Source organism: Mauremys mutica, chromosome 4 (assembly GCF_020497125.1).
Source record: "Mauremys mutica isolate MM-2020 ecotype Southern chromosome 4, ASM2049712v1, whole genome shotgun sequence".
In the NCBI taxonomy this organism is placed as follows: domain Eukaryota; kingdom Metazoa; phylum Chordata; order Testudines; family Geoemydidae; genus Mauremys; species Mauremys mutica.
The window spans coordinates 23,062,409-23,079,747 of record NC_059075.1 but is presented as its reverse complement, the minus strand read 5'-3'; the positions used below and the strand labels follow the sequence as shown (position 1 = coordinate 23,079,747).

The window sequence follows — 17,339 nt, the reverse complement described above, 5'->3', positions numbered from 1 at the left end:
AATCAGACCAATGGTCCAGCTAGCCCAATATACTATCTTCCACTGTGGCCCATGCCAGATGCTTCAGAGGGAATGAATAGAAGATGGCAATTTATCGACCAATCCATTCCATCACCTAGTCCCAGCATCTGTCAGTCAGAAGTTTAGGGATACTAAGGACATAGAGTTGCATCACAGACCCTGTTGGCTAATTGCTATTGATGGACCATGAATTTATCTAATTCTTTTTTTACTCCAATTATACTTTTGGCCTTCTCAACATCCCCTGGCAATGAGTTCCACAGGTTGACTCTGCATTGTGCGAAGTGCTTTCTTATGTTTGTTTTAAACCTGCTGCCTATTAATTTCAATGAGTGACTCCTGGTTCTTTGGTTATGTAGAAGGGTAACAGACACTTCCTTATTCACTTTCTCTCGCACCATTCATGATTTTATAGACTTCTTTCATATCCCTCCATAGTCGTGTCTTTTATAAGCATTTCTTTGCATTTATCAATATTAGCAATTTCATCTGCAATTTTTTTGCCATCACCCAGTTTTGTTATATCCTTTTGTAGCTCTTCACAGTCAGCTTTGGATCATCTGCAGACTTTGCTACCTCACTGTTTATCCCCTTTTCCAGATCATTTATAACTAAGCTGAACAGCACTGGTCCCAGTACAGATCCTTGGGGAACCCCACTATTTACCTCTCCATTGTGAAAACTGATAATTTATCCCTACCCTTTGTTTCCTATCTTTTAACCAGTTATTGACCCATGAGAGGTCCTTCCCTCTTATTCTATGACTACTTTGTTTTCTTAAGAGCCTTTGGTAAGGGGCCTTGTGAAAGGCTTACACAGTATCCACTTGATCACCCTTGTCCACATGTTTGTTGACCTCTTCAAAGAATTCTAATAGATTGCTGAGGCAAGATATCCCTTTACAAAAGCCTCATTGACTTTTCCCCAACATATTGTGTTCATGTATGTGTCTGATGATTCTGTTCTTTACTATAGTTTCAACCAATCTACCTAGTACTGAAGTTAGACTGTAATTACCAAGATTGCCTCTGGAGGCATTCTGAAAATTGTGACATTAGCTAGCCTCCGGTCATCTGGTCCAGAAGTGGTAGGTTATATACCATAATTAATAGTTCTGCAATTTCACATTTGAGTTCCTTCAGAATTCTTGGGTGAAAGCCATCTCGTCCTGGTGACTTATTACTGTTTCATTTTTCTATTTATTCCAAAACCTCCTCTACTGAAACCTCAATCTGAAACAGTTCCTCAGATTTGTAACCTAAAATGAATGGCTCAGGTGTGGGAATGTCCCTCTCATCCTCTGCAGTGAAGACCAATGCACAGAATTTAGCCTCTCTTCAATGGTCTCGTCTTTCTTGAGTGCTCCATTATGCACCTTGATCATCCAATGTTCCCACTGTTTGTTTGGCAGGCTTCCTGCTTCTGATGCACTTTTAAAAAATTGCTGTTAGTTTTTGAGTCTTTTGCTAGTTGCTCTTCAAAAATTTTTTGGTCTGCCTCATTATACTTTTACATTTGAATTGCCAGAGTTTATGTACACAGCCTCCCAAAGAGAGTACACTATAATCTTCAGTCAAGCAGGCACACGGCAAGCAAGCAAACAACAAACAAACAGACCACAAACTCACTCCAAGGGTCACATAGTCGCTCCTCTTCACCTGGAGGACTCCCTCGCCAAACTCTCCTCTGTGCTGCTCTTGTTAGCTCAACAAATGGCAAGTGTGTGAAATACCTCAGCCCCTTTAACTCTCCTTCAGTTTCCCTTGTCTCTAGAAATCTTATTTGTAGCTGGGCCCCAAAAGAGAGGGGAGGAGGAAGCATCAGTAGAGGCTGTACATTCAGAGAACAAGAGATCCCATCCCGGATTCATCACTGCCTCTCTCCAGTTGTGCACTCAAATGGAGTCATCCCAGAGTAGAACTGGTGTAATGTAATGGTCAGTCAGGCTCACTGCTGGTAGTCAACCTCTTTGTCTCCTTCCTGACACTGACTCCACAGAACCCTGCTGTAAGATATGAGCTAGCAGTGACCTCTCTGAGGAACCCTGCTAACTGAGCAGTAATTGCAGCACTGTCCTTCCAAATGCAGCATGCCATACTAGTCCCACAGACAGATTGCCTCCTGACAGAAGAGGCTGAGCTCCTCACTTTCTGCTCAGATCACACATTGCAACCATATTGTTTCTGAGAATCTGCACCAATTGTCCTTTAATCTGTACAAAAGGATTTAAGCATCAACTTTATGGCCCTAAGTTTAAGCAAATTTATGTGGAGTCTTGAATCTGGAAGCATCTCAATATCACAGAAGTTAGAGACCCCTAGTGTCCTCCCCAAACTATATGGATCGTAACATTGTCTGAGGCACATGGTGAGAGAACATCCCCTTCAAGACATTCTCTGGTAGTGTCCACCACAGGAGGGGTTCTTTGACCTGCTTGAGGGAAGGAATACTTTTGTATCTAAATGGGGACCCTATTGATGATACACCAGATTCCACCATCTTTGCCAGGATCACATCCATAACCTTTGCCTGACAAAGATGCAGGCCACCATCAGGATGAACACTCACAGATAAAATTCCAGTGGGCGTTTTTGCTTGGACCTGGCTATGTCCACTGTCTGGATGCAATCTTGGAACCTCATCGGAGATGAAGCCTCTGTGGAATCTTGGGTGGCCCCTCTGAAGGTTAAGTTCTAATTGTTTTACCCTCAGACCAAAACATTGGAAGAGGAAACCAGGCTCCTATACAGGGACATGAACAGGTTAAAGAATATTTAGATAAGTTAGATGTATTCAGGTCAATAGGGCTGGGATGGGGTGTTGACCCCACACAAGGCCAGACTAGGTAAAAAGGACCAGTTAACCCTGTTGCAGGCTGCACCTGGAGGAGAGTCAGGGCAGATAAACCTAATGGCTGATGAAGCCCAGCTAGGGGAGGAGCTGGGCTAAGCATAAAAGGAGGAAGTTGGTGGTACAAGAGGGCTGCAGGGAAGAACTCTGCAGTCACTCCCTACAGAGGATGGGACTTAGCAACAGAAAATGAGGCATTAACCCTGAGATCCTGCCTTGGAATACAGACTCTGGCAAGAACTTGAGATGGGGTGAAATAGTCACATGGAGCAGAGGAAGCTCCAAGGCTAACCCAGAGAGAGGTCAGAAGATAGGAATGAAAGGTAACAGCAACAAGGTCAGAGCTTGAGCAGACAGGTTGCTGGGCATAGGGTCCTTGGGCTGGAATCTGGAGTAGTGAGTGGGCCCAGGTTCCCCTACCAGCCACTGGGGAAGTGGCACAGACTGGAAAATAGAGCAGAAAACTGCCTGACACAGTTTATCCAGTAGGATTTTGATACCCCAGAAGGGGAGGACTATAGTGGCCAGAGAGACAAGCCACAAAGAGGGAGCACCCTGAGTGATGAAGTAGTCATCTAACTCCAGACGGAGGAAGCAAGACCACAGGATGAGAAACTGAAGGAATGGGTGTCAGACTGGTCAGCCACAAGAAAGTGCTACAGCAGTGAGTAGAAAACCCCATGACAAAGGCTTTATGAAGTGCACTTTAGGGTAGCTGAAATAATCTCAGAACCATTAGTGAGATTATCTTTTAGAACACATGGAGGATGGGAGAGCTCCTGGAGGACTGGAGAAAGGTATTATATTTGCCCATCTTTAAAAGGAGGAACAAGTCACTCAGATTTAGATCAATCCACCCTGACACTGATACCCACAGAGATACAACAAATTATGAAACAATCAGTTTGTAAGCACCTACAGGATAATAGGGTTAAGTAATAGCCCACGTGGATTTGTCAAGCACAAATCATGCCAAACTAATTTCCTAGTGGATAGGGGGGAAGTAGTAGCTGGGATATATATTGATTTTAGTAAGGTTTTTGACACAGTCCCACATGAGTTTCATAAGGAAACTAAGGAAATGTGGTCTAGACGAAGTTACTATATGGTGGGTGCAAACTGGTTGAAAGACCATATTTAAAGAATTGCCACCGATGGTTTGCTATCAAACTGGGGGTGGGGGAAGAGAAATGTCTAGTGGGATACCACAGAGCTCAGTCCTAGGTCTGCTACTAGTCAATATTTTCTTTAATGACTCGGGTAAAGGAGTGAAGAGTAGACTTATAATGTGGTTGATGTACCACTAGGGCGACACCTCCTGGCTGCTCTGGGATTAGCTCCTTCTGGTCTGACACCCGCTTCCATCACTCATTCATGCACCCCACAGCCTCTCTCTCTTTGACTTAGTAGCTCTCTTCATGGCTTGGTTGCTGTCTTTTCACGGCTTAGCCTTCTGCCCAGGTCTCTGTATTTTCCTCCTTCTGGGGTATCAAAGTCTCACTGGACTAATTGTGTCAGGCAGTCTTCAACTCCATTGCCCAGACCATGCCACTTCCCCAGGGAAGCTTGGGCCCACCCTCTACTCTATTTCCAGCTCAGGGAACCTCTAATCAGCAGCTATGGTCTGCAACATCCCACCTTGCTGTGGTTTCCCTGAACATTTTCCTACTCTGCCTCTCTCATCCTTCTGGTAAACCCTTCCTTCAGGGCCTGGATCCCCCAGGGTTTCTACTCTCCTCCTGGGTTTCCTCCTTGCCTCCTCTAATGCCCAGAGAGTAGCTGCAAGCTCCCTCACTTCATCTCCTTTCCACTGCAAACTTCCTGGCTTTATATCTTAGCCAGCTTCTTCCCCAGCTGGGCTTTATCAGCCATTAGTCATTCTCAATCAAGCCAGACTCTCAACCTTATAGGCCACACCTGGTGAACTGGCCCCATCCACACCATCTTAATACCATCAGCCTGCTTAATTTGTCAATGTTCTATTTTCCTTCATTTGCATGTAGCCCAGGAATAGCATTAGTGTCTAAAATAAATCCATGGATCTCTATTTATTCTGTACATTTATTTCTTTTCCTCCTTCTTTGTAGAGATTGCTTTATTTTATTTTTTTTAATAGCAATAGACACTGCGAGGGGAATGGTGGGGAATGTGATTGCCTTCAGAGGATGCAATTCAGTTTTATGGAGGCTTCCACCAAAATGACCACAGCCTGGGAAATCTAAATACTAACCTTTATTTTAAGTTGATGACCGCAAAAAACCCCAATGCATTCTCCTTTATGATGCTGCCTCCACAGATACCAGCTATAGGCCCATTGCCCTAGATTATACATTCCTTTCCCTTCGCAATGGTCTTGCCCATATTTTCCTGATCATTGGGATGATGCATCATGGGGTGTTCAGCGCTATGGTCCTCTGCCTCCAGCATCACATGTATTTTCAATGAAGTTTGGTGACAAAAGACCAAGGTCTCCTTCCCCCCTACACGAAGTCACCTCCTCCAAAAGAGGCAAAGTCTCCTTCATCTGAGTCTCTTGGACCATCTGTCTAATGCAGAGACAGACTGGCCTCTTCTCTGTCTCTCTCTGAGTGAGAACTGATGGGATAATCCACAGAGGTGCCCTTCTGTATCTCATCTCCAAACGGAAGTTGTCCTCACTGCTTCCTCCTGTCTTCTGAGTGAAGCCAGGGCCTTTTAGAATAAGATGGGCTGTATGTCCATGGATCTTAATATCCACTTATCAGCTTTGCCTAGGAAACTACACAAACTACTGACATCACGAAGAAAGAGAATAATCCTATCACTGAGGGTTTGCTGGGTTTGTTAGAACTGGCTAAAGAGGCCTGCAATACTCCTGCCTCTTTCTTTCTCAAGGAAATCTAATTCTTTATGGTCTCCAAGGAAGGATCTGATTTATTTTTCCAGCATCCTACCTTACGATCACTTGTGACTTCTGATGCAAATCAGAAGCCTAGAGTTGGGAAGGTGACATCAAATAAATGACTGGATGTGTTTGGAAGAAAGGCTTATTTCTTTGGCTGCCCTGATGTTGAGAGCTGCCAATTATTAGGCAATTATGGCCAGACACAGTTTTTCACTCTGGTCCAAAGCTGCCTCTTTCTTAGGCCCCCTACGTGACTGAAAATAAAACCCAGGAATTTCGGGAGGAATTCAAGGAAGGTCAGGAGGCGTCCAACCGTTTCCTCAGAGTATACTTTGCTGTCTTGGACACCACTGCTAGGTCTTTGGCTACAGCTGTCTCCTTCAGAAGGCATTCTTGGCTCAGGAATTCTGGTCTTTTCTCTGAGGTCCCGGCTAAAGTTATGGATTTGCTTTTTGAAGGCCAATAGCCCTTCAGCTCCAAGACAGACAAGATCTTGGAAGAGATACAATCTACAAACCCTAAGGCCAGTCAGGTTTCTGGTCTTGATTCAGATTGTTTTCCACAAGAAATCCGCATTTGGATTCCATAAGGAACAATTACAACAGTCCTCCTTGGGACCTGGAAACCAACAAAGACCCACACAACTTAGGAAGCCCTTCTGTTCCTGTCCGAGGAGACCAAACTCTTCCTCCTTAGCTTCCTCAGCTACTGGCAGGTCTGCATCTAGCCAACTAGTCAGAGGAAGCAGCAGAGGACTCAAAACTAGGTTTGGAGTGTCCATATTTCTGTCTTCCTTTATTATCTCACCTTTTAGGAACCATTTGTCTCAATTTTTTGAGGCCTGCCAAGCCATTTCTTTGGACCTAACTACATCTCTCCTTCTTACAACCGTGTCTTGTGAATAGAGAAGAGGTCTGAGCCTCATTAAGAAAAGGAGACACAGAGTGATACCAAAGGTTTACCAGAGCCTGCAAGTCTATCTATATGTGAACAATCTTACAATGAGTAGTTCATGCTCTGGCTGGGCCACCACTGTGCACCAAGAGGAGGCAATCTGCAGCTCCAGTGGCATGCTGCACCATCCCCAATGCTGTATCTGAAAGGCACAGTCTAGCCCTTTATAATTACCACTATTCCATGGGGCTGTTATAATTTGCAACAGCCTCGCATGGTCGTCTATGGGCTGCTCCACAATCCAGAATAGCCAAAGTGCAGACCACTCCAGGCATTCTCCCTCCTACCCCCAGCATGTCCCTATGCCTCAGCAGGGGGCTCTCAGGACTACTTCACAGCCCCTTTGCATCAAAATCTGGCTCTGATGTATAACTACATTTATTTTGCATACTCACTGAATACCAATTTAGTGTAAGTCCTGCTACCGTACTACTCACACAGTGTGCAAATTGGCACAGAATGTGGCTTCCTGTCCCTTTAAACTAGGCTTTTCTTACTTTTGTTCTGTGTTGAGAATAGAAATGTTAACTGATTTACACCTCATCTGCAATTTACCATGCACCATAATTTAAGTCACTAATGAATTTATCCCAGGGATTTCCAGGGGAATTGCCTTGGAAAGGCCCTTGAAGCCTTTTTCATCAGATGTCCATGTGGTCTACTTTGGCAGACCACTGGAAATAAGATTATTTTATTTGCAAGATCATATACGCGACTCAGCAGGTTGAAATGTGGCCAGGAATTGATGACCAGCAATATTACCAATAGATCTGAAAAACTAAGCATGTCATTCCAGCCAGCGTATCTTAATTGCAGTTAGTCTGACACACAGCAATTTGCCTCTGTTCCACTGCAGCTGTAAACTATTATCTATGACAAAGGGGTTGATTTTTAAACCAATAAATGTGATGACTGTTATGAAAGCTTTACCATTATCACATGATGTGCAGTCTTTAAATTCACTCCCTGCTGTGTGGCTGAACTTTTATTTGAGGATGGGCAAGGTTATGTGAGGCCAGAAAATCTCTTAGTCAGAGTGTGTAATGCCTAAAACTATTCCATCTAAGTGCTAAGAATTTGAGAGACCAGCAAGCTGTACCTAATGCATACTGCTGCATATATACTACAGTTCTGCTTGACAATGATGAAAACATGCTTCCACCCCTCCCACATTCATAGCACCAAAAACCTTTTCTGGACCTCTAGATAATCGACCAGTTCATGAGTAGTGGGATCTCCTTACACCGGAGGTATTCAGAATGACACACACAACCTGTAGCCTACACATATTCTGAACTGAAGTCATGTGAGGAAAACATAGGGAAAGCCAGCTGTCAATCTGATGTCTATATAGAGAGGGGAAATTAGATTTCTGGCTTTCTGTGAGAGCACAGCTATGTACTTGAGGAGTTTATAAAGTGGAATGCTGTAAGCAGTATAATCATGTAAAATAAATCCTGTGCAGATTATTGTATGTAAAGAAAGATTTAAACCAATAAAACCCATAATTTATGCACCTTCCCTTTTGTGGTTTCTTCTCCCAGTGCCATATGATGGAATGTATTTTAATACTAAAAGCTGTAATCATAACTATTCAATAAAAATTATCAATACCCTTTGGGCTTCTCTTTTCAGTCATCTCCTGTCTCCCCACTGAGGTGGGAGAAACCTTCACCTTCTGGCAGAAGAGCTGTGTGAAAACCCATAAAGGGGCTGGATCAGCCAGAGAATGGAGTGAGCCTAGCCATTTTACATAACAAATTCATCTGCATCAAAAAATAAAAAACAGCTTCCCAAATGTATCCCTTCAGTCTAAGTCCCAGGACAATTATAATGCACACTGTCATGATTTACACCCATATTTTCCAGGGAATTAGCCCAACACTTGATAACCAGCACAGTAACAAACTAATGTAAACCAGTAACTAAAATGCACCAACAAACAGTGTGATCCCGCAAACACTTACTTCTTACTATCATGAGTAATCTTAGGGATTTAGTTGGGCTACTTAATGGCAAGTGTTTGCAGGACTGGGCCTTGATCCTGCAACCCATACTCACACAAGGCGATCCAGGGATTTAAGTGGGGATACGCACATTAGCACTACCAAATATGAGTAAAGATTTCAGGATAAGGTCCTCAATAATGTGGTAGCGTTAGGACCTGGGAGGAAGCTAGTTCCTCAGATTAGCTCATGAAAAAATAAAGCTTACAAAACAGACAATGCTTTTTCATGAGCAGCCACGTTTCCTTGTTCCATTTTCTACTTCACAAACATGAGTGCACTGAGACACTTGTCACTATATAGAATTGACAACGTTGAATTACAACCAATAGCGCTTTCCAGATTTTTGAAGTTATGTTTTTTATAGGCTGTACTCAGTAGATCTGACATTCACATGCATTATAGTTATTATTATTATTTTAGCACCTGCAGCCAAGATTGTGGCCCTATTTTTCTATGCATTGCATAAATCCATAGTAAGAAACAATCCCTGCCGTTAAACACTTACAATCAAGGTAGTAAAGACAGACAGTTGGGGCCTCTATGCACTACCATAATTAATAATAAATAATAACTACTTCTTGCATTGGATAGGATAAATGAGATTTGGCCCATTATCTGAATTATGCTAATTGTGTCCCAAATGAATCTTCATGTCCTTTTTAAATTACCTATTTCAGACTCCCTTTAAAAACCATCTGTGCCTGTATTTCCTGAGATAAATATCCTGTCCTGAATGTTCCCTGTATTTCAGAAGAGTAAACTTGAACAAACCAGTTACTCTCAGTGTAAGGAGTTGAGGGATACTAATATCCTGTTGAATATCTGAAACTCACAGCCTTTCATGTCCTACAAGATTGTTATCTGGGAAATTGGCATCCTTGTTATGTTTTTGCTGGGTAGCCAGAGTTACAGTTTATCAGAATTTCAGAACACTGGATGAAAAAGACTGTCTGGATAGAAGATATTGCTAGATTCCTGTTGAAATACTCAAGCTTCTGCTACTCCCACCTGGAGTAATTTTTTGTTTGTTTGAGTTGGATAAAGATGTGTGAGTTCTTTCACGTTTAGGAGTTAAGTAAGGTGACCAAAACTTCAGAATTGTTCTGTCATATTATTTGTCTCTTCTGCAGATGATAAATCCTGTTACATTAAAGACAATTAGAGCCTAGAGTGGCTCTCAAAGACATTCCCACATTTTCCAGCAGTATAGCTGTAACTCAGACTGTATCCAAAGAGAAAGGAGTAGCATTTGATCTTGAAAGCAGCCAGACAGTCTGGAGGAGATACATTTTGATGATTTTATTGATGGCCTTCTGACAAAGGAAGCTATGATCAAACTTTGAAGGCCAATAGGCACTTGGGTAGTGGGGGTTAACTCTAATTTGTATCCAGTGAGTTATTAGCCATAATATTTGAGAAAGAGAAATTGCAGTATATTAATGATTACAGCAATCCTAGTTTTCTTATATTTCCCATTCCGAATGATAGCTTCTCACACTTCAACTATTGTTCCCATTTACCTGACAAAGGGAATTATGACTCAACTTTTAGGAAACACTAGACAAAGGCCTTCTTATCAAATGGGCACTGGAGCAAGGGCAAATGTGCCAGAAGGGCAAGGTTCTTGGAACAGGCATTAGTGAATCTGAGAACCTGTGTTATTACTAAGCAGTCTATTCAAACTCAAAAGGCCATACTCTGCCCTGACTCACAACCCATGGTGAAGTTCTACTGTGCTTAGAGCATTCAATGTGCCTTATTTGGATTGGCAGATTTCATCCTTTTTATATATGTATACACACACACACACACAGTAGACTGGTAGAGAATCAGGGAGTTGTAACCAGCTCAGCTCAGCCTTCCCTTCTGCTTCAGTGAACATAAACGTGGGGGAGAAGAAAATATGGCCTTCAGTTTTTACCTTGCCCATACCCATCGGTTGTACAAATGTAGCTAAGCCCACACCAGGCCCCCTATACCTGGTGAGGTTGCCCACCTACACCACTGGCAGTACCTCACACATAGCTTCTAGTTCTACTACATCAGGGCAATCCTTAGTTAGTTAACTACCCTACCAGGAGCCAGTATGTTCTGTTCAAAGTAATGGTATTCAAGCATTTAAACACCATGACAGTCACCAGTAGGAAAGCTGGAGCCCAGTCACAGAGTTCTATTATCTTTTTAAGAACCAATTTTATAATCTGTATGACTATTACAGTAAACTCTATTTCTCACACTGATAACTGCAAACCCAGTAGTTCTCACCAACAGCCTGGCAATCAGTTCCCAATGATTCAGTAGCAGAATGTGGTATTGAGTCCTCATGTTATGAAAACGTGTATGGGCCAGGTTCCCTCCTGGTGTAAATTGGCATGGCTGAATTGACATAAGTGGAACTATTCTCATTTACACCTGCTGAGGATCTGCCCCTACCACTTTTGCAACGTAAACTAATGTTTATTTGGTAGGATACTAAAAAAGAGATGGGCCTGAATTGTAAAACAAAGACCTGGCTCCGAATTTCCACAAAGTGTGAATAAGTGCAAATCCAGGGCTGTGGTTCAGCCTGTTGCAGAGGCTGTGGGCAGCCATAAAGTTGGTATCTTCCCCAACAGTCAAGTCTGTTCAGAGCCATCTCTGACATGAAGCAAATAATCAAAACTAACTGGCACTTGGTTCAGTCCTCCCAACCCCAGGGAGAGCTCAGCTAGCTGTGAAGGTAGTTGGCCTTGATACTTCACTTCCTGCACCTGCAGAACTCCCATTGGTTTCAATAGGAATTTTCAACATTTCAATCTGGACTACAAGAATGGAATGTTGGACCTTTTATCCGGAAGGCTGGAGCCACACTGAACATCAGTGTCTGCAGAAGGCAACACCCAGATGTAAGAGTGATTCATTCCCAGCCATGACATTTGAGGGACAAACAGAATGACTTTAATCAGACATTTCCATTTTGTTAACAATGCTCAGTAAAAACAGATGAGCCTCCTAGATTATAACAGTTGGTATTAATCTAATGAAAATAATGAGCCACTGCCATAGTTAGGAAGACAGAATGCATTGTTTTAGCTAATTTGTTTAGAGAACATAAGGTGGCATTGAAATTAATATTCCTGAGGCTAAACACAAAATAATTGTTTAAATGTTCCTGACTTTTATTAAATAGCAGTCTTTGAAAATACAGAGACACAGAAAATAGTTAGAATGGGTAACATTTTCAAAACTGCCTCAGTCCCACTTGCAAAGTAACTTAAGCACTTAGGAGCCACTCCCATTGACTTTGAAAATGGGAAATAGGTGCTGAAGTCATTTAGATGCTTGTAAAAATGTTCCCTGAAGTCTGTTTATTATGCTGTCAAATTATGAAAAGACACTGTGGCTGAGAATTTTCCAAGCTGCTATTAATTCTAATGGCAATTGGACATTTATGCAGCTTTGAAAATCTCAGTTTATAATGTCAAGATGCTACATAACCATCACCCATAAACTGTACAAACAGCATGATTATAATGTATTGTTTCCATGGCAATTGCATCTAAGAGTCCCAAACAGGATCAGAGCCTCATTGTCCAACGTACTGTATAACCAAGTAAAAAGAGACAATCTCTGTTTCAAAAAGATCATATACTCCTTCCAGATATTAATATATATCATACTAAGATACAAACACACATTCAGAGGCTAGTAAACACACAGGAGATCTCAATATTGCTTTGTCTTTGCTTTCTTTCTTCCTAAGTTATTCACTTACTTAGTCAATGCTAAACAAATGGAGATGATCAAAGCAGAGAGACCTCAGAGTATCTGTGACACTATCATTTGTATTGTTCATGTCTCCCTCCACTGGCTGGACCAAGCACTACCCAGTCTATTACTACCTCCTGGCCCAAGGAGTTTTCTCTTAGTGGTGAAGGGCTGTGTCTTTGGAGCTGAATATCCCAAATACTGGCCCACATCTTGAAGACTGTGGTGTCAGTATGTGTGTCTAGCTATAGTTTGTTTCATGTGATATATTGTTTATGTGAGAGGTGAATGACACATGATGCCTCCTACTTATTTTCATAACCAGAGCATAATGAATGTTATTCGGTATTCGGGGGATAATAGGACAGATGGAATTCATCACTGGGAAATGGGAGCAGTACATGAGCTATTTCTTCAGTCAGCTGCTTTCAGTGTTTTAGTGTTTGCTGCACATACACGCACACTCTCTGTCAATCAGAAGCCAGTGGAGTTGCTCCAGGTTTACAATGGTGAAACTTAGAGCAGAATTTGGCCCTCAATGCCTCACTGGCACAGATTTATTTATTTTTTGATTTATTAAAACTTCGTGCTTCATAATCTCTGGGAACATGCACAATCAGTATAAAACAGCAATTAAAACAACCCACAATTGACTAAATCAGCTCAGAAATTCCCTCCTGCTCACAAATAAAAGTCCACCCAGGCAAGCTACCAGCCTCAGACAAAAGCCTCAATGAATAGATAAATCCTTGCAATAGATCCTGAAGGTTAATGACTTTGGATTTGTCTTGAAGTGAATTGTAGTCCCACCCTCTGGAAAGGCCCTCTTACTAGTCATCCTCCTCTTCCATCACAGCATTCAAATCTGAAAACTGTTAGCAAGAATGCTTCTGTTGATCTCAACTGCTGGGAGATTTCTCCCCAGTCCAGTCTTGAGCCCATCTCATACACATGAAAATAAACTTTTGAAGTTAAAGATGCTAAAATTGATGTAAATACATTTCATGTTTCAGGGCATGGACCATTAACCTGCCAACGTCAGGAAGTAACAGAAACACCATTGTACAATTGGTGAGGTGTACTTTGGGGTGTGGAATTTGAATGCCTCTAAGAAACATCAAGCATTGGCCATAACCAAATACCATCTGCATGTCACGATGGACTAGTTATGATGCATTTGGTTTATTTTAAACAGTACCTTTCATTTCAGTCATTCGTAACAGCTCAGGAGTCATAGCTATTTTGAATCAGCCAGCTCCCTGAATCAGATGGCATTTTTATGGCTCTTCAGCATACCCCTGACTACATAATTTATTGTGATCCCGTTGGGTGCCACAGTTAGGCCTGCAGATTTATCAAGATGGGGAAAATGTCACAAATACCATAATTTTCCTGTTTGTCCGTGACTTGTCTTTTTGTCCGTGATTTTAATAAACTCACCCCATGAGGCTGGTCTGAGCTCCCTGCTCCAGGCATTGCAACCCGGCCCAGGTGATTTAAGCGCTGCTCAGGTTTGACCCATGACTGTTCCATGATTTGTGATTAAAAACTGCTGTGACAAATCTGCAGCCATAGACAAACTTTTAGGGTACAGCTACACTACACAAAAACAAAAAATATGCCATGTCAGCGAGTCTCAGAGCCTGGCTCTACCGTCTCAGGTTTGTGCTATGGCACTAAAATTAGCCGTGTATATGCACCTGCTTGGGCTGGAGCTTGGGCTTTGTCACTCATCCACCTTGCTGAGTTTCAGAGCCCTAGTAGGAACATCTACACTGCTCTTTGTAGTGCCATAGCATGAGCCCCATGAGCCCAAGTCTGTAGACCCAGGCTCTGAGATTTGCTGCCATGGAATGTAGGGGGTTATGGTATAGACATACCCTTAGCAGTCTGGACACCAGAGGTATAAAATGCTAAGGAGTAGCCACTATACACAGGAGAAACATTTTCTCAAAGCAAGGTAGAGACTTCTTAAATTTAATTCAAGGCTCAATGCTGCATTGCACTCAGCGAGAACACAAAGATCAAATGCACGACTAAAGAGCAGTGGGAGCAACCCCCTGGCAAGTTAAAAACTTCTCCACATGGTGAATCAGGACCTATTCCTACACGCCCTGCTGCACAGCACTTAACAGGGTGAGGATTAGACATTCCTGGGGCCACGGACCTGAGCTGTGATCTGTAGTATGGTAATGAGTTGCTCAGTAGCCATTGCTCAGGAAAACCAGTGCGCCCAGCAGGAGCAAGAAAAGTGCAGTCCGCACTGCTCCACTGCCTACCTCCCAGAATGCTAAGCAGCACAGCACTGAACTGAGCACCCCTAGTGACTCTCCCCTCTATTCTCATGTAAGATGGAGCCCTGAATAGATAAAAAGAATAACTGAGCTTCCAGTTAGTTGAACCTGAACTCCTCAAGAATGTTAAGTTGGAGGATATTTTGTAGACTTCTAACTAACATTGGAAAGACCCAAATAACAATCCGATTAATCTCAACACAATAAAGCCTTTAATCTAACATATCAGCAAATTCCTATTTCTCCATTTTCTAACAAAAATAACAACACTTTTGTTGCCAGTGCATTAATAAGATCCTATTTCTGCTCAGGACTGAATCAAACCTTTGTTCTTCACAGCGAAGGATTAAGAAGGTTGCTATTTTGGTAATGAGATGGGGTAGAGGTTCTTACATTGCAGCTGAAAACCAGGCTGGGTGCCTGAGAAGGGAATAAACTCTGTTACCTCAAATGAACTTTATTCTTCTAATCAGTATATCAAACTCCGTTAGTGTGATGCATATAATTAACAATAAAAGAGTGACTGTTCATGAATAATTACAATTTGATAGAGTGTTTAAGCTCATTTGCAAAATGTGCCCTATGTTGTGTAGAAAGTCATGAATACAGATTACATGATGACAAAAAACAGAAGAAAGTTGCTTACTTTCTAGGTAGTTTATTGGTCAGCTTTTTTTTTGTTCATGCCAAACCTAATTTCTTCAGGATGTCTCACCTCATTAGGCATGTAATGGAAAAATTGTCAGAAGAACAGCACGGAAAAAAGGGTGGCAGAAAAACAGCACATGGGCAAGGATACTCAGCAAACACTCCAGAAGGAATAGCAAATCATGGAGCACCGAGCCAAATCCTAGGGCACCTCCTAGATGCCCAAACTGATTGAGCAAACTTTGTGAGGCTGGAGAAGAAGGCAGTGACCTGTGAAAATGAAAGCAACTCTATGAAAACATTAGTCATGTCAAAAATATGTTTTTTATAGTTATCATAACATTTTTGTGCTTGGTTAAACAAACATATTTGGTATATGAAATTGTTGCAAATAAAACATTTTCCAAAGGGTTGGGGTGCAACCATAGGTATGACAGTGTGGTTGGATGTTGGCACAAATTTAAAATTACATCAGGATTCACTTCTTGCACTTAGAAATGGAAATATTTAGTTGTGGGGTACACACTTCTAACTAAAATGTTGCAACAGAATCTGGGAGGAGCATCTTCTGAAATGACAAAAGCAGACAGGAGCAGATACCAGCCTCAATATTTTACTCATATTCGGCCTCTTGGTGGGCTGTTGTCATTACAACGGGCACTGTAAATACGATAGAAATGCAACAATTTGCTAAACTACATCCCGTATCTAATAGTGCAGTGCATTCTAATCATATTTTTAAAAGCCCTACATAATGAAAAGCAGCAATCCCAGAAATGGGCAGGATGTCAAAAGCAAATCGACCCACTGGTCATTTCTGACATCCGATGGAAGTTTTGCTTTATAGCTGTTGAAGTTCTCCCTCCTCTCTTAATCTGACAAAGAGTTGACCAACAACAAGGATAGGGCACCAAAAATGTTGTTATTTAGGTATCTGTAGCATTACTGGAATTGGGCAGCAGCATTCTTTTCTAAAGGAACCACAGAGTAGGGGAAGTTATGTTTACAAGCTTACAAGTTATGCTTTAGTCAGTCAGAGGATATTTGCCTCAGTACAGAGGTAGGTGGATGAAATGTAATGGCCTGTGATACAAAGAAGATTAGATAAGATGATCTTCTGGTCCCTTCTGTCCTTAAGCACTATGAATCTATAGAATATAGTTGGCACCGTAAGATTAGTACATGCCCATTCCCCATTTTGGTCTCTCTCTATTAAAATCCCTATAAAGGATTACTAAAAATAAAATCCACCTACAGTATAGAATGCATGAATCTCTCCAGAAAGAGCAGTGTGTCAATGCAAATTTAGCATAAGCAGCTTAGAACCACTACAGCATCACAATGTGTGGATGAGGTCTCATGGAAAACATTTCTAAACCCAGTTCTCCTTTTCTTTTCTCTGCAAAGGAAGGCGCGAGGGCATCTCCCTTGATTTTGATAGGTCTTCTACAGAAGCAGAATGCCTCTCAATCACATGAAGGGTAGCACCATCCAGCCCTGAGCATTTTATTATTTTTAAAAGATACAGCTCGAGTTTACATTAACTAAGTTTTTTTTCCCGAAACTTAACAGTATTTTTTCAGCCTTATGAAATAAAATTAGTTTCAAACTCAACTTAAATGTATTTTGATCTCATGCCCCGTACACTAGGCACACAGTGAACTATGAATGAGGACAGTCCAAGCATCTTTGTGACACTCTTCCATTGTATTATAAATAACGATAACACCACAACCACTTCACAAGTGAGGATCTCAGTGCTTTACAACCATTCAAGGATTGAGCCACCTCATTGGGATGAAACAGTGAAGTAAGAATTACAATCCCCATTTTACAGAGGGGCGGGGAGGTAGGGGAATGAGACAGTGTTTAAATAACCAAATTTCTGGATGCCCTACTTTGGCAGTTGAGGCCTGTTTTTAACCCTGAGCA

At 41.9% G+C, this 17,339-nt stretch overlaps 1 long non-coding RNA gene across 2 annotated transcripts in view; it reads right to left on the bottom strand.

Annotated features, from left to right (window-relative positions):
* Positions 1–17,339, bottom strand: part of LOC123369294 — a 264,984-nt gene that overhangs the window by 112,607 nt on the left and 135,038 nt on the right. The window contains exon 5 of one of the 2 annotated variants that reach the window (XR_006578987.1): positions 15,259–15,677. The exons of the other annotated variant lie outside the window; for it this stretch is intronic. This is a non-coding gene — a long non-coding RNA (uncharacterized LOC123369294). Of the gene's footprint in view, positions 1–15,258; positions 15,678–17,339 lie in introns of those variants that run through there. 2 annotated transcript variants of the gene reach the window in all.